Genomic DNA, 19,242 nt, shown 5'->3' on the forward strand with positions numbered 1-19,242 from the left:
AAAAAACCTCAAGTGATTCTTATGCATGTAAAGCTCAAAATCCATTGTAAGTATGAATCTTCTGTATATTTCAACTCATCACTGCTTTTCACGTATCTATTACATGGTCAAATCATGTCCACGTTTTTCAGTGAAGCTTTATTTATTCAGCACACAATTCTTGGGACTAATATGGGTCATACAGTCTGTTTTTTCTCTTGTATTTCTCTTTTATTTCATCTGCATCAATTTTAACCAATTGATAATCCAAGCTGACTAGATTCTTCCATTGATTCATTTGTTCATTTAGTGAACAAATTCTGCCACTCAATAAATTCTGCCACTCAATTCTGCCACTCAATAAATATAAAGCACTTATTTCATCCCACATAACTGAATACAAACGAATCAAGCACAGTCACTGCCTGGGCTCACAATGACAGACTTACTCTGTTGCAGAAGGTTGAGGGCTGTGATGCCCAAGATACAATAGGCAAAAGATCAATTAATGGAAAACCATTATAACCAATTTCTTGAAAGCATATACTTACTCCAGACATCATAGTTACTTAGATCAGGTTTTACTAAGCTTATCCTATGAAATCATTGTTTTAACCAAATTCACAAATTAACCTGAACACATTCTTTGTACAGGGCAATGTTCTAAGAACTTGTGGGAAAACACGAAATCATAAGATGTGTTCTTACGTATGCTGAAGTTGCTAATGAGAAAATATACCATAAGGAAGATATTTTAACATCCTATGGCACATTTCTACCAGCTAGTGAATTGAGTTTAAAATATTAACAAATAACTTCAAAGTCCTTCGTTAGAGCACAACCTTATGGATCCCTTATATCTCATTGTTCTGATTCCTGGAGCTCTCACACAATCCTATCCAAGAAATCTTGTTAATCATCTGTTTTCTCCCTTTGAACTTGAACTTGCCTCATTTTCATTAGTCCCAGAAACCCACTAATTTTCTGAACAAACATAATATCAGATTCTAATTTGCCCAGAAAAAGAAAGAACAAGTTATAAGAAACCACATCGTTGTGTATCTAGATATGTCTTTGTTTTATTTACCTGTTCTAAGCTATTCCCTTGGACAGTATATCTTTCAAGTTCTTTCTTCTTCCAGGGATGCTCCTTCACTTCAAATCCTTATTTAACAAATTTTTACTCATTCTTTGAAATTTCAGCTTAAATGCCTTCACCTTAACCATTTTAATCCTTTTCTATAAACCCAAGTCAGTTTCCCTGCTATATTTTTTGTTAGCAAGTTAGATTCTCCCTTCAGAGTACATATAGTAAGTTGTATTTTTGGTCTGTATACATATTTGCTTAATATATCTCCTTCTGTAAATTGTAATTCCATGAGGACCAGAATGGTGGTTTTTTTAGTCACCATTGTGCATGCAGCACTTAAGGCCTTGGCTGTCTTCCTGTAGGTATACACAAACTAATTTAGGAAGGATAAATTACAAAAGAAAATTTCAAAAATTGTGTTACAGAGGACTTCTGTATGTAAAAGAATTAATGTTGAACTTTGTTATATAATGTGTTAAGTACAATTGCACTTATTATCTCCATCACTTTTTCTAGTTAAGAATTAGAGTGTATGATAACTGAAAATATTATGCAAGTATTCCTTGAGTTTATGTGTTGTACTTGCAATTAAATTATGAAACACTTAAGGATCAAGGATTTTGCCTTATGCATGTTTTGCACTGCCCGGAGTATGTAGAATGACATTGAGCACATTGTAGGTTTTTAATACTGTTTAGTGAATCAAATTGAGCTGAACTGAATTAAAATGAATCAAAAAAGAAATTTTCATAACATTTTGCCTTCTGGGTTTGGCAGATAGAACACTGAAGTGCTAGTTAGAATTACTATACTTCACTCTCAACTAGCTAGTGATTTGGAGCCATTTGAAAGCTTTCCAATTCTCCACCTAGAGACTGAGAATAATGTCTATCATCTTCAAGAGGATGCTATGAAGATTAGATACCATCTTTACATGAAAAAAATCTTTATATGAAGTATTGTCATTTGTTACCTGAGCAGGTTAAGCACAGACCAAATAACATCATTGAGGTCTTATTCACATAGACAGAAATCTGCTTGAATACAGAAAGATACTCAGAGAAAGCTGTGAGATAATTTTTTTTACTTTATTTTACTACACCTATCTCATTGGCTAGTAATTTCAGGATGACTTGGATCCTTACCTGTTTTTAGATCTTGGAGAAGGATATGAGGCTTAAACTAATATCATGTAAAATTTCTCCCCCAATGATGAACTTTGTTGTTCATTTTACCTTTATCCAGTTGAATCATGCAAACTCCCAAATTAATGAGGTCAGCAGCAGAGTATTTCTAATAGTTCTCTGACATACTTTTGCCTCCTGAGCAATCATTCTATTGGGGAAATTATCCCTCCCCCACAGCTACTGATCACACTCCCACCTTTACTATAATCTTCATCATAAGTTGGGGCATACAAGTGTACACATGACCCAGGGAGGGCCCATCAGAAGCTTGTTGGGGGAATCAATAAGCATATTTCATGGATGAAAGATCCCTTCAATCAAATATTGCAAAGTCCCTTGGACATTATAAGACTAAATCAACTACAGCATCTCATTGTTGCCACATACAGAGAGCTTGCCTGAGAATAAAATCACCATGGTGGAAAGCAGAGCTGAGACATGGAGAGAGAAAAAGGCAAATACTTGATGGCATGGTTGGAAAGCACCGATATCTGTTCTTATAACCATTAACCATCATTAGATTTCCACATAGTTATGTATAAATCCACTGCCTGTATCTTAAATGATTTGAGTTGGGTTTTGTAACTTGCACTTGACTAATCCCTTCTTATAAATTCTACTTGCAATGGAATAGAAATCTTCTGTCCCATCCTCATTTTCTCCATTCCCTATCAAAAAGTATAATAACAATCTTTGTAATTTGGGAATTTTATAGCTAAATTTTTCTGAAAACTCAGACATGACGGACTATAAATATCATAAGTAAATAGGAAGCCTAAAAATAGGAGATGCTTTGATCAATTAGCCTGTTTATTCATGAAAAAAACATTTCATATTTGATTAATTTATTATCATAACATTTCCTTTTGAGTTGTGCCTACTAAATTGTCATCAACAAAGGAAGTAAAGTAAAGACATATTCATAAAATGGTACAGAGAGAGAGACTTGGTGTAGGACTTCCACTCAGTGTTTAAATTTCCAAATAAGCGGCCATTTGGTGCATGTGATCCCTCTAGTAACAAACACAGAAAGAGGAACATCAGCCCTGAGGACTCCATTCCATTTGGGAGCAGTACTGTTTCAGAAAGTTTTCTTTATATTTATCTGATATCTGCTTATATTGGCTTTGTTTTGGCCAATGGTATTTATCCTTTCATTCTATAATCTCAAACAGACCAGGGACCATGTCTCTTGTGTTCATCATTGTATTATGATTACATAGTAAGTGTGTGGATGATTATATGTGCCCATGAATATTTCTGAATAAATGAAATCATAAATTAATACATGGATAAATAAACAGATGGATATATAATCTCTGAAAGCATGCAGAATAATTTCAATATTGAAAAATAACTGTGGTACTAAGGCTTCAGTTTTTCAAGTCTAAAAGTTTTTTATTTCAAACTGTTACTGAAGCTCCTCACTATCCTGTTTGTTCTTCTAAGGATCCATTCTAATCCATTAATGTTTCCTCAGAAGTATATCATTCTATAATTCAATGACTTCATTCTAGGTCCTACTAATTTTTGTGTTGTATTCTTTTTTGTTTATTGAGGTCAGCAGCAGAGTATTTCTGTATATTTCTGTGTATAATATTGTTGACTCAAAATGCATATAGAGTAAGCTAAAATGCTAGAATGTTCTCAAAAATTGTACTTATGCAGGTCTTTATATATATATATACACATACATATATATACACACACATATATACACACACATATATAAATATATAATATGCATAATACATATGTATTGTATTTATATACATATATTTATATATAAATATATAATATACATATATAATATATTTATATATATATAAAATATTTTATATCAAGATTCCTAATGCTAAGTTGGATCCATTTATCCAGTCTTCCAAAATAATTTTTCCTATTAACTACATAGTAATTTTTCATATTAATTTTTCTTATTACTGTTCAACACATTTGTCTTTTAGTTTGATTGTCACGGTCGGCATGACAAATCGACCAGGAACGTGAGGGTAAGAGGATGAAGAAAAGAACTCGAGAAGCAGAGATGAAGGCAGGAGGAGCACTGAGGAGGATATCCAACAGTGCTGATTTTATTCCACATCTTACAAGCATTTATAAGGCAGACCACAATAGAAGGAGTAATAATACATCAGTATCTAGTCAGATAACCGCAAATTCCTATAACAAGTTTTACATTAACTACAAACAAATCTCGTGATGCCAGGTAATCACGGCTAATGCCATTAGCTACTATTGATACAAGAAGTTACAATCAACCAGGGAGTGGATTATGGGCAGTGCAGGAACAACAAGGACCAACTAAGAATTTATGACCCTGACCACATTGTTCCCTTCTGTAGGGAGAACATGTGGGAAGTCACGAAGTTGAGCGCACTACACATAGCAAAGACCCTTTCTCAGGGTTACTCAACTTTCCTGTCCTTAACCCCTTATCAAGGTGTCTGGACTTTAAAGGAGACACAAGTCAGGGCCTAGTTTGATCCACAACTCCAACCGTGCCATGGCCTCCAAAATTTGATGAATTTGGTAAACTCTTACCTATTATGACATTTATACAAGAATATATTGGATAGAAGAAGTATTCTTGAATATTTTTTAATTAATGAAATCAGTGAATCTAATGAAATCAATGATCTATCCAATGCAGTTCAAACTTAGGATGACTAGGAAATCAGAGCTGTTGAGAATCACAGGTTTGGTGTTAATCATTGAGAACACTTTCTTTGTCATATCACTTTCTGCACTCAGCATTGCAATATGCTAATGAGAGCATAAATATTCTAGCTAGGACATGTATCAGAAGAAGATTTGGACTTCTCATCTTTGAGCTTTATTGTAATCAGTGGCACTTTGTTTTTACCTGGTGTGTTGTCAATTTAGTGTTTATCTGACTGCAGTAAATTTTCTTTGACATGCATTCAATATGAGTTTTTAGACACATATATTGTATCTTAAAAAAGAGGAAGAATTGTCATTGCTTTGGTTTTCTCTTCTATCCCGCAGACAGAATTTAGGAAAAGCAATAGGAAACATACAAGAGAAGCATATGCAAAATGGAAAGAAGTAGGTCTTGAAAAAATCCAAGGGGAGTCCATGCTGAACGACTAATTAGTGTCTTCATTAGTGCTTCACAATAAGAAATATGAGCATGGAGGGAGGGAATCCTAGATTTTTCCAGAGAGATTATAAAACAAAGTACTCCTTGATCTGATCTCCTCTGTTCTTCTCTTTTGTCTTTACAGACAAAGAGGAGACATAAATAAGCTCCCACCTTCTGTTAAAGTCTGCAGGGCTTGCCAATTATTTAAATGATTAAGGAGGAGAGATGACTATTGGAAAGTGCACTTAAAAGGAGAGAAAGAGGCCAAAATACCCATATCATGGTAAAAGATTCATTCCCCCCTTTACTCCAGATTTGGGCACATTTAAGATAGAAACCAGGAGGCTCAGAGCTGTAAATCCTTGTCCCTTTACTTTGCATAGGTTTGACTGGATAAGCACTTAGAAGCTCCAGCTACCTACTTAGGCATGGCACAGAAATAAGTCAAAGGGAGGAGAGTTTGGCATGTTCACTCCTCAAAAACAACAGTCATTCCTTCAGAATCCACATGATCCTGAAGGAAGAGGTAATATTTTACTAAAACATCATTATTGCCAGACTTTTAGGAAAGATGATAAAGTTTAGATTCTAATCCCAAGATTTCTCAGCAAGAATAGTAATAGCTGATATTGTGATATTTGCAACATGCCCGGCAGTTTTCTGAGTGCTGTATATGAATGTTAATCTATTAGTTTACACAGAGATAAGGCAACTGAGAGTGAACAATTTGCCCAACTTTACACAGCTGGTAAGTGTTGGAGCTGGAACTGGAAACCCCGCTTGGGCTCTCAACCATCCTGCGAAACTGTTGCTATAGGGATCAACATACTTTAGCCATGTGTCAAACGCAGGGCACAGTGGACCACAGATATGTGGTTTCACTCAAGGGCAATTCTTATGTAAAGCTTCTTTTTCCTTATTCACCACATAGACCTTTGACAAATAAATGTTGGCAGTGGCATCAAACTTAAATCAAGATTTAAATAATTTAAATATCTAATCAAGCCTTGTCATATCTATTGACTTACATATTATGAGTAGCTAATAAAATTTTTTATTCTACTCTTTTCCCCCCATTTTTCTTACTACGATATACACAAAAATTGACCATGCTAACAATTTTAAATATACCGTCCAGAGGCAGTAAGTGCCTTCATATTGTTGTGTAGCCACCATCACTATCCATCACCAGAACTTTTTATCTTGTAAAACTGAAACACTATACCCATTAAACTACCCCTATTCCTCCTCTCATCCAGCCCTAAGCAACCACCATTCTATTGTCTGTCCCTATGAATTTAACTACTCTGTGTATCTCACAGAAATGGAATCATACAGAATTTGTCTTTGGGTGACTGGTTTATTTTACTTAATATAATGTCCTCACGACTCAGCCATGTTGTAGTACGTCAAAACTGCCTTCATTTTTTAGCATGAGTAATATTTCACTGTGTGTAGATAGATTGCATTTTGTTTATTCATTCATCTGTCAATGGACACTAGGGTTGCTTCTACCTTCTAGGTATTGTGAACAGGGCTGCCACGAGCAAGGGTGTACTCTCCCACTCTAAGTGCAGAAGAGAATCCTCAAAAATCACTACATAAGTTAACTAAAAGTAACCATTTTAATTACATTTTTGAATCAGTGATCAAATTATAAAACTATTATGCCCCTGGTAATCAAAATAATTTTTAAATTTATATATACATTTGTATTATTTGACATATGATAAGTTTAAAGTCCATTCATTTCACAAGCACTAAGGAATGCTTATTTTCTGCAGAGTACTGAGTATAGCAGGTGCTTGGAGGAATTCAGCGATGATTAAGCAATCACCTCTCCCCAGATGGGGTATATATGCATATATTAAAAACAGGGGCATCTGGGTGGCTCAGTCAGTTAAGCATCTGCCTTTGGCTCAGGTCATGATCCCAGGGTGCTGCGATTGAGCCCGACGTCTGGACTCTGCTCAACAGTGGGCCTGCTTTTCCCTTTGCCTGCTGCTCCCCTTGCTTGTGTTTTTATTTTTTTTTCTCTCAAATAAATAAATAAAGGCTTTTTAAAAATTAAAAAAATAAATATACATGATATATTCTGTTTAATTAATTCATTCAAATATAACAATCAGGGCATGTAATATTTTTTAATGAATTACCTCTGTCAAATATAGTCAGAGTAAGATGATAACTGCAATAACAGAAGCACAAACTAAAATTATGTGAGTATGGATGAATCTGATTGCTATTGCTGAATTAAAAACTACCCCCAAACTCAATAACAACCTAGGCTGGGCTCAGCTGGGCAATTCTACATTAGGCCTCAGCAATTGCAAAGCTCTGCTTCTTCTCACAACAACCTCATTGTGTTTGCCAAAACAAGCCATAGAGCCAAACTCAAAGTCAAGAGAGATGGAAGTATATTTGACTCCCAAATCTGAAGAACTGCAAAGTCAGGTAGTAAAAACTATGGATAGAGGAGTAGAAAAACTGGCTTTAATGAAGCAAACCACCAAGTGGAAAATAAACAGAAAGTCTGAAGAGGGGATTAGCAATTGGCACACAAAAGAGAAATTATCTTAATATGTAACCAGAATTGATAAAGGTTATGTGAAATAAAAATTTTTGTCAAGGTATTCGATATGCCTTGAAACAAATAGCCATTGTAAATTGTGGTGATATACCACTCAGAGTTTTCAGTGAAGCAGTGTAATACCTGAATTTACAGTATCTGGACTCCTCTAAAAATTAGTAAGGACTATAATTGGAGATGTGGGGAGTGGTTGAAGACAGGTGAAGAAATGTGTACAAAAAAATCCAGGGAATGTTCAGATATAGAATAAATGATTTATGTAAGGAAATACTAGAATAGTGGGAGATAAGTTACAGAATTTTTAAAAATACTTTTTAAAAGTAGTTTGGGGGCACCTGGGTAGCTCAGTCAGGTAAGTGGTTGACTCTTGATTTTGGCTCAGGTCATGATCTTGGGGTCCTGGAATTGAGCCCCACATCAGGCTCTGTATTCAGTGGGGAGTCTGGTTAAGATTCTCTCCCTCTCTCTGCCCCTCCCCCTGCTTGCTCTGTCTGTCTGTCTCTCTCTTTCTAAAATAAATAAATAAATCTTTTTTTAAAAAAGATATTCAGGTTTTTTTTTGAAGGGTTCTGTGGAAAATGAAAGACTTTTGAACAAATGTTTAAAATAACCAGAATAGTTAGTGGGAGGAAAAAATCTGACTGGGAGTATGGGATTGAAAGAAAGAGTTTTGAGGCAGGATTCTAGGTAGAACACTGCTGAAATAATGGAAGATATGATCCTCAGTTGGGGAAGAAGTATAGTGACAAAGAAAAGAAGAAGGTTAAGTGAGAACATTTGGGATGTAATATGACTGAGAAGCTGTAAAAAAACAGAACTCAAAAAAATTTCAACTCAAAGTTCTCAAGTCTGGGTAACCAGAGACATGAACATGTAGTTCCTTATTAAAAATCAAGATGAGCATTTATTTTAGTGAGAATTCTGGAGAGATTGTGTGAGTGTTCTGAGGTAAGAGAGTCTGTGACCAGTTCAAGAAATTAAAAAACAAAACAAAAGCAAAATAGAAGATGAAGAAGAACAATATACAACAATTCCACTTATCTAAGGTTTTGTATTGCAAGGTTTGTTTCCTATGGTCAGTCGCCTAGGGAAGAGGGTGATCCTGGTTCCAACATATTGTCAGAAGGTCCATTATGGCCTAACTCTACATCAAAATGCTGGTCATTTCCCTCACTTCATCTCAACATGTAGGCATTTTTATCATCTCACATCATCATAAGTAGAAGGAGGGTAAGAATCATACAATAAGAGGTAAGAAGTACTACTGTAATTAGAATTTTTTAAAGTTAGGAAGTGAGGAAGTAAGAGACAGAAAGTGTCAACCATTTAAGACTGTGGAAGTAGGCAGATTATAGATAGTAAGGGATTTTAGTTAGGTTAAACATTAGAAACTTTGTGTGAACAGTAGGAACTTTTAAATACCAGAAAAAAAAAAAACATGATCTGATCATTATTTTTGAAATATCAACCTGATGGCTGAGTTGACATTGGTAAAGAAATTACTAATTAAACCAATTATATACAATGTACATAATCTTTCAGCATAAATGTGTCACCCTTGGAATTATATCAACATGTCTCCTGTGCAAACAAGATAACTAAAATAGGTTAAACATGTTTTGGGTTTTTCTGAAAACAAAAAGGAAAAAAGGCAAAATCTCTATTTTACAAGTTGAAATATGCATCTTTCTTCATAGTAATTCCATTAACTACTTGCGACCTGGCTAGAAATGTCCATGATTATTAACAATACAATGTGGCTTGTGAAAAATAAAGTGATAGGCAAACACTCAGATATATCAAAGATTATCTAGTAAGAACCAGTGACAATAGGGTTATCTAAGAAGGAAGATGTAAGTCTTAAAAAAGTAACAGTAATTTTACCTAATCAAAACCCATTATATGGGCGTCTGGGTGGCTCAGTGGGTTAAAGCCTCTGCCTTCAGCTCAGGTCATGATCTCAGGGTCCTGGGATTGAGCTCTGCATTGAGCTCTCTGCTCAGCAGGGAGCCTGCCTCCCCCTCTCTCTCTGCCTACTTGTGATCTCTGTCTGTCAAATAAATAAATAAAATCTTTAAAAAAAAAAAAAAAAACATTATATTGTTCAGAACACAGTAGTCCTAGCATGCCACACAACACTTCTCTAGGTTGCAGAAATGGGTATTTATTTCAGTGATTATCAAGTATTCCTTTCTTTATTGTGGATTTCCCAGTTTCTTTCTTCTCATTTGATGCTTTGATACAAAATCAGAATTTACAGAATATTTAGGTGATTTTTAAAAAAATAATATTTTGCCAAAGTACTGATTGGATGGAAAGGAGAGCAAAATAAATAGCACACCATATCTCAATTTTCTAAATAGCCTACGTTTTCCTTTTTGTCCACAAAATTGACATTTAAGTATATCATAACTTTGCATGTTATTTCTCATTGAAGACTTATCTTTTTCTGAAGATGATTAAACATTATGTAGATTCATATACATATAAATGTATCTCCAACACCTTTATTTAAATATGAAATAGTGATTTTTTTTTTCTTACCCTTCTAAATTAAACTTCTGAAAAACTGTAAAGGCCAAAGTTAGAATGAACTTGTTCTATTTTCATCTTAACCAAAGTTGAGCTTACTATAATTAAATTACTTAAAAGGAAGAAGCAAATATTCTTTTTATAACTACAAATCATTTTTAAGAGTATCAAAGTAAACATAATAGCAAAATACACTTGAACTCTCAAAAGGGCAGCCATTAACAGCAAAGGAATCACAAGAAGGAAATATCAGAAGTAAAAAGCACTGCATTCTATTTTAGTAGTTTTACCCTCATATGTATTGCAAATATTTTGGCTCTCCAGTTTTGCTGGTATTTTGACTTTACTTAAGGAATTTTTTTTTTTTTCCATCAAGACATTTTGTAACGCAACTCAACTCAACTATTATCCCTATTGTTGTTTCTGGATATTTTGCAATGCTTAGAAATAAATGCAATTAAATTCTCCAATATTTTCTTCTTGTACTTTTTTTATGGCTTCCATTTTATATGGTGATATCCATCTTCACTAATCATCAGGAAAATGCAATTCAAAACCACAATGAGATATCACTCCACATCCCTCAGAATGTTTTTTATTAAAAACAAAAGCAAAAACAAGGACAAGTGTTTGCAAGAATGTGGAGAAATTTTAATTCTTGTACACTGTCGATAGGAATATAAAATAATACAGCTGTTATGAAAGAGAGTATGCAGGTTTTTCAAAAAATTGAAAATGGAACTGCAGTATGATCCAGCAATCCCACTTTTGGGTGTATATCCAAAATCATTGAAATTCAGATCTCAAAGAGATTTTAACACTCTCATGTTTACTGCAGCATATTCACAATAGCCATGCTGTGGAAACAAGCTAATGATGGGATAAAGAAAATATGATATATAGACATACCCTTGAATACTATTCAGCCTTTAAAAGGAGGAAAAATCTATAATATGAGACAATATAGGTAGACCCTGAGGACTTTATATTAAGTGAAAGAAGCCAGTCACAAGTACTGTATGATACCACTTATATGAGGTATCAAAAATAGATTCATAAAATGAAAGAGTGGAATGATGGTTGCCAGAGGCTATGGCGGGGTTTGGGGGAAGGGTGTTATTAATCAACAGGTGTAAAGTTTCAGTTAAGTAAGATTAATAATCCCTAGGTAAGTTGTACAACATTGTACTTGCAGTCAACAACAATGGATTGTGTACTTACAACTTGTTAAGAGGATAGATCTCACATTAAGTGTTCTTACTAGTAAGATATTTAGTTTATTGGAAGTTTACTGTGGGGTAATGATTATCTTACAGTAATAATAAAAAAGTAATACAACTTTTTATTGTTTTCCTGTGAGCTATTTCAACGTTTCTAGCAATGCTACTTAAATGACTGACCCATTTTAATCAATGCCACTTGTATCACATATTTATTTGAATAGATTTCTGACCTTCATTGTGTTCCATTGTTATTTTTTAATTTTATTTTTATTTTTTTTAAGATTTTATTTATTTATTTGACAGACAGAGATCACAAGTAGGCAGAGAGGCAGGCAGAGAGAGAGGAGGAAGCAGGCTCCCTGCAGGCAGAGAGCCTGATGTGGGGCTCGATCCCAGGACCCTGGGATCATGACCTGAGCTGAAGGCAGAGGCTTTAACTCACTGAGCCACCCAGGCACCCTGACTTTTTATTTTTTGAATCAGTTATACTCTTTTATGTATTGTAACTCTGAAATTTATTTTAACATTTATTAAGAATAGTTTCCTGCATAAACCATTTAATTGACAAATGCTGTTAGGAGGTCCATTTTGAAAGACACCAAGACAGAGACTTTCATTGGTAAATCAAACAAATCTGCCTAAAGATACACAAAGAAATCAGCCAGTAGGTTTTATAAGAGAGAGGGCAGAACTATTCTCCAGTAAGAGGAGAAGGATTAATTTTTTGGGTCTCTAGAAAAGATGTGCAGTTGTAGATCCTAAATAGGAGTCTGGGAGAGCTGGGAGTCAGAACAGGAGGAGGCTCGACTATTCCCCTTCCCACTGCAGACTTACATGCAAAAGGTAACAACACCACAATCCTGTCTGGAAAGTTCTCCTGCTAGAAACCTCTGCCACTAGCTGGGGCACTTCTTTTTTTTTTTTTTTTTTTTTTTTTTTTTCTTTTTTTTTAAGATTTCATTTATTTATTTGTCAGAGAGAGAAAGCAGCAGGCAGAGGGAGAAGCAACCTCCCACTGAGCAAAGAGCCTGATGATCCCAGGACCCTGGGATTATGACCTGAGCTGAAGGCAGACACTTAACCAACTGAGCCACCCACCCAGGTGTCCCCAGCTGGGGCACTTCTTATCCTTAAACTTATGCAATGTACTGCTTGATCCCCACTAGTATGTACACAGCAGGAGGGCAGGAACTATCCGTTTTGTTCATTACTTTATTCCCAGCATCAAGAACTGAGCCTGGAATGGAGTAAGAATAAACAATTGCTGAACTCTGAAAAAATGAATGAAAAGATTTCTGGGGTAAAGCACACAATATACGTTGACTGAAAACAACTCTTTGTCCATCCCTCTCAACATCTTATAGATAACTATAGAAATGGGACAAGGGTCAGTTTTGTCACTGAGAGTTATGATAATCAGATCCTGGACAAGCAGTAAGGTCTTTTGTGAATTGCCCATATTATTCTCCAGTTTCAGAAACTTCTTGGTTATTTAGACAAGTTTGGTTTTTTTTTTTTCCTCTTTTCTTCTTCTTTTTTTATTTATAAGAATTTAAAAGATTATCTGATTTTTTTAATTAACATATAATGTATTATTATTTGCCCTGGGGGTACAGGTCTGTGAATCACCAGGTTTACACACTTCATAGCACTTACCATAGCACATACCCTCCCCAATGTTCATAACCCAGACACCCCATACTTCCCCCCACCCCCAGCAATGCTCAGTTTGTTTCCTGAGATTATATTTGGGGTGTATCTTGCTAAATTAATACTTTATTTAAGAGAAGTGACACACACCCAGGCCAGTAACAGATTATGTCTTCTTATTTACTAAAGCTCTAGTTTATGACCTTAAGTAGCTTTATAATTAGTTTTACACATAGGTCTTGCTTTCCGTGAAGCTTATTTCTAAGTATTTTATGTATTATTTGCCTATTGTAAATGAGGTGATTTCCTTCATTACATTTTCTCATTGGGTTTGTTTTTATATAGAAAGATAAATACTTCTCCATGTAAATACTGGATGCAAGTACACTACTGAATGTTCTCATTAATCATCATAATATCCCATGTCATTCTCTTGAGTTGTATAATTATATCTCCAATAATAAATATTTTTTCTTTTGCTATCTTTTTACAACAAATTACAGTACTAATAGCTCTAGAACAATTTTAAGTTAATTAACTAAAATTAAATTAAACATTTTTGCACCACCTTGATTGTGAAATTCCAGTATTTCATTATAAGTTACAATGCAAGGGATAGAGAACTACACAGAAAGACAACCTATCTCTATTTTACTAAGAACTTTTTTTTAAAATCTAAAACAGCTAAACAGGGGCACCTGGGTGGCTCAGTGGGTTTTAAGCCGCTGCCTTCAGCTCAGGTCATGATCCCAGTGTCCTGGGATTGAGTCCCATATCGGCTCCTTGCTCAGCAGGGAGCCTGCTTCTCTCTCTGCCTCTCCCTGCCACTTTGCCTGCTTGTGTACTCGCTCTCTCTCTCTCTCTCTGACAAATAAATAAATAAAATCTTAAAAAAAAAAAAGAAATTTAAAACAGCTAAACAGATTTTTTAGCTAATGCATGTTTAGCATCCTAGCGATCCTGATTTTTATTTTGAATTAACATTGTAAATTAACAGATTTCTACTTGTTAAATTTAAATCATTCAAACATCACTACATGCCTGCTGTGAACCAGAATTACCAATGCCACTTAATAATATTATAGAGTATATTGTGATGTATCATAATAAACATGAGTGAGTAGTTGATATTTTTTTTTAAAGATTTTATTTATTTATTTGACAGAGGTCTCAAGTAGGCCGAGAGACAGGCAGAGAGAGGGGGGGAAGCAGGCTCCCAGCTGAGCAGAGAGCCCGACGCGGGGCTCATTCCAGGACCCCGGGATCATGACCTGAGCCAAAGGCAGAGGCTTTAACCCACTGAACCACCAGGCGCCCCGAGTAGTTGATATTCTAATAAACTTTCGTAAGTGCAATTGCTTTGCCAACGTGTTTTTGTATGGGAGGATGCATGTATCTGTGTGGATGTACACATGTGCTGAGTCGATGCCAAACCTGAAAATTCGCTTAGCAAATCTCTGACTTAAGGCATGTAACTGAGTCATGGCCCCAGCTCTACATTCTCCAATCCAACAAGGCATTTGCTCCACAGCCATGCATGCCATGGGCCACTCCCAACCAATAACAGGGCAGAGCAGGGATATAGCAGTGACTTTGTTCAAAGGCCTTCTCTTGGCCTGGCTGAACTTGCTCTTCAGAACTGTGCTGAAATCTAAGACTTGTCCTTCCAACCTATATTTCCCTCTCTCCTTGGTAAGGATCTGATATGCATGGCAGATTCCTGGCTCCTTGACTCACTTCCCATTCTCTTTCACGTTCATGTCTCCTAGTAAATATTTTATATATCAAATCCCATTTTGGTATCCACTTCTCAGAAAACTCAAGACTATCACAAGTGTCCCCAGAATGGTCAGAGAAAATGCGCAGTTAGATGGGGATTTGGGACTGGCCTACAGTGAGCAAGAGATTCTAAAATGGAGTAAATGGCTCTTGTGAGAAAATTCTGTGACTGACAAGAAAGAAAATAGACTACATTAAAAGGATTACATAAATTAGGTAGGTAACATGTACCAGCCAGCAGGAATCAGGGAAATACAGATAGCATTGGATCTTGATCAAGGTATTTAGAATTTAAGATTGGATAAGAGTCTATTTGGGGTTGTTTTCTCAGGACATGGAATTAACAGCCCAGCAAGGATACCAGGGGTGTGCCTAACTCTGTTGGAATGGCTCTTTAAAACATGGAAAAGGTGATGTAAAGCACTCAGAAAAGAGTGAAGATCTGAATTTCCCTGGAAAATGGAAGAGAAACAGGTAAAGATGCTGAAGGTTACAGTTGCTGGAATAATACATATGTGAGATTAGAAGACTCATCAGACTGTGTTCCATGGGGGGGCCCAAAGGACACACTTTCTTCAAAGCTTTTAGGAACTGTTGGTGACAGAGGCATCTGCATGACACAGAATTTCAGGCAGGCTGCCGGCCAAGGATGATGGTAAAGAGTGGTGACCACAGAACCAGGCTCATGAACATCTATAGGGATGATATGGCCTCAAAATGGTAGAAGTCAAGTGCCAGGACTTAATTACCAGAAGCCAGGAGGTCATAATTACTGCAAAGTTGCTAAAGGAGACAAGGCTGATAAGGAGGCTTGACATGCAGGAAATGTTAGAAGTGATTTATTGAGCATGGCAACCATAAAGGCAAAAGGACAGGTAGTCAACAAAGATGTCATGACTTCTACAACATCTGCAAACAGAAAGTGGCAAGAATGGAGGATTGGGAGGCTAAAGGTTATTGCTGCAATACCAGATTATGATCCCTTGCTTAGTTCTCATTCCTAGGCCAATTTTCACATCTGGAGGCCACTGGCTGAAAGAGGAAATATTCTGTAACACCCATGATGATTCCCTGAGTCTCAAAAGGAACTATGGTAATTAACTCAGGTTGCATTGAGGAATAAGGATTACCCAGCTATTTTAAAGACTATAAGACACAGGGTCTGATTTGGCATAGATATCATCATGGCCCTACTTCTCTTAGCATAGGGATTTATGGGGTCAGGTAATATTAGAGTTCTCGCAAAAGTCCCGCTCCCAGTGGCTCACCAAATCTGCAGACTCACACAGGGGTTATTTCTGTAGACTCCAAATATATCACTGGAATTGATAAGCTTGGCAGTTGACATACCTCCCACTTCGTGTTCTTGTACTGTGAGGTAAGAGCTCAAGGAAAGGTCAAGTGAAAATCTCTAAATCTAACCCTCCTAGCTTGTCCAAATAATGAATGAAACACAGTATCACAAGCCTAGGGAATAACAGAAACTAGTGATGTGATTAAGGACCTGCAAGATGCCTGGGTCGGAGCCCCTTACCATATCTCCATTTAATTCACAAATCTAGCCCCTGAAGAAACTGAATGGATTCTGGAGAAGGAGTGCAGACTACTGCATGCTTCTTCCAAATAGTAGCCCCTATCAGAGCTGCTATGCTAAATTTGGCATCATTGTCAGAACAAATTAATAAAGCTATTGATTTAGTGAATGCATTATTTTCCATTAGAAGAGAGGATTATTTATAGGGCTTTTGCCTCAGAGTTTTTGAAGTCTCCTGCCCAGTGTCATAATATAGTCTGAAGAGTAAACCATCCAATTTAAGGAAAAAAAATTACATTAATTACATCAATGACATCATACTTATTGATAAAATGAGCAAGAGGTGGCTGGCATGCTGAAGTCCTTGGTGAATATAGGATCTGCAGGGAGTGGGAGATAAACCCTATGAAAGCTTGAGATCTGAACTTCTGTGAAGTTTTTAGAGCTCCAATCATCAGATGAAATGTCAAAGTAAATGACAAATTACTTCAGCACTCATTTTCTACCACTATGAAGGAAGAAGCATAGCACTCTTGACTTCTGGAAGTAACATAATTTATAATAATCAGCCAGCATGCACACTGAGTGACATGGAAGTCCCCAGCTTTGAGTGAGTCCCATGGAGGGAAGAATTCTGCAACAAACTCAGACTGTGGTGTGAAAGGAATTATTGCTTGAGTCATCCTATCCAGCAGATACTATGATGTTGGTATTAAGTGCTGGGAAAAGATGCCGTACGGAGCTATGGCAAGCCTCAATGTGAGAATCACAACAATGGTCCATGGGATTCTGGACTAAGGCCATGGCCTCTTCCATGGAGAATTATATGGCCTTTGAGAAACTGCACCTGCCATGTTAATGAGTCCTAGGAGAAATGGAATACTTGACCATAAGACACAATGTGACCACTCACCTATCATGGCCATTATAAACTAGATTCCACTGCACTTGCCAAATCATAAAGTTGGGTTTGCTTGGTAGCAGCCCACCATAAAATAGAAATAATACACCTGGGAATGAGCCTGAGCAGGGCTAGAAAGCATACAAGTAAGCTTTGCCTGAGAAGTACCCCTCTTTGTAATTGTACTTAGAGCTATGAGTGTGTCACCAACCAGCTAAATTAGAAGGAAAAAGATGGAGCTTCTTTTGCACCTAGGTTAGCTCACTCTGCACACGGCACAAACCAGATGTGAATGGATTGCTGGCAAAATTAAGGGTAGTGGAGAGGGGAATTGTTCCCAACAGCTGAACCAGTGCATCGGGTCATTGGCTTTAGGTGAAAGTGACTTGAGATGAGAATATTTACATTCTTAGGCATGACTTTATCTTGGATTTTTTCAGGAGTTTGCCTGTGCATTTTGATGTGATAAACTATTATACATATATACCATATATTATACATATATACCATAAAAGATAATCAGTTTAGATTATGGATTCTTCTTCTTTATTCTTTCTTAGTCATGTACCTTGGTTTTTACATCAGAAATTAACTTACAATATTAAGATAGTTACTCTTCTTTATTTTTATTATTTTGTTCCTTAGTCTTTTCATGTTCAACCACTGAGTCCATTTCATAATATTTCTCTTACAATTTATATACAGTTGAGATTTTTGTTGAGATCTGAGCCTAAAATAATTTTCTAAAATAATAGATAAGTTTAGTTCATTCACATTTATGGATATAACATATTTCATCCTAGACCTGATAAACTGGTTTATATTAGGATGGCTGTTCTTAATGAGATTCTTGTTTTTATCTTTTATTAAATGTCATCACACTTCCTTTCCCTAGAGATTTTTGTAGATATAGTGGCCATCACATTCTAGCATGGGACTGCTGCTGTACTCTGAGTTTCTGAACTTTTCCCCTTCATAGGTGACATATTTTGCTTGAATGATCATCTAATTTGGGGGCTATAATAATTTACTATGTTATGCATAGGTTGTGTGCTGTTTCCTTTTTATTATTATTTATCTCTGAGTGCATTTATTTCTGCAGGGAAAAGATTATTGAGGCAAAAATAGTTGAAGCAACTTCTGAGTTCAGGAAGTACCCTGACTTCACAGCAAAGATCCTTAAATACTGGCTTGTGAGTGATGGTTTCAACTATAGTTTTCCCACAATTTTCTAGGATTCTAAGGCTCTTCCTTCAATTATCTGAACGGTTCCAGTGTCTTTCAGATAAAATTCAATTTTGTTTACTTGGTTTTATCTTCTTTCTGCCTTCAACCACATTGAGTTGGGTTTCTTTAACTGGTAACTGAAGAAAACGGATACAAAGTAGGCAACATAGACATTTGGAAGTTACAAAGTTGAAGGTTAAAACATCTTAGCTGCTCTTTCAGAACAGTGGAACAAAAATTCCAGACCTTTGAATGATGGCATGCTTTCCTCTCTGTTTTGTAGTAATATGTCCTAAGCACCTAATGTATCCCCAAGGTCTTGCACAGTATGTGGTACTCTCAGGAAATTAACAGAGTGAGAAAGTTTCTGAGCCTCAGTCAGCCCCAATTATCCAATATGTGAAATGAGAGAGTATAGTAACACTTCTC

Source organism: Lontra canadensis, unplaced genomic scaffold (assembly GCF_010015895.1).
Source record: "Lontra canadensis isolate GAN:19392208 unplaced genomic scaffold, GSC_riverotter_1.0 scaffold1, whole genome shotgun sequence".
NCBI classification, from domain to species: domain Eukaryota; kingdom Metazoa; phylum Chordata; class Mammalia; order Carnivora; family Mustelidae; genus Lontra; species Lontra canadensis.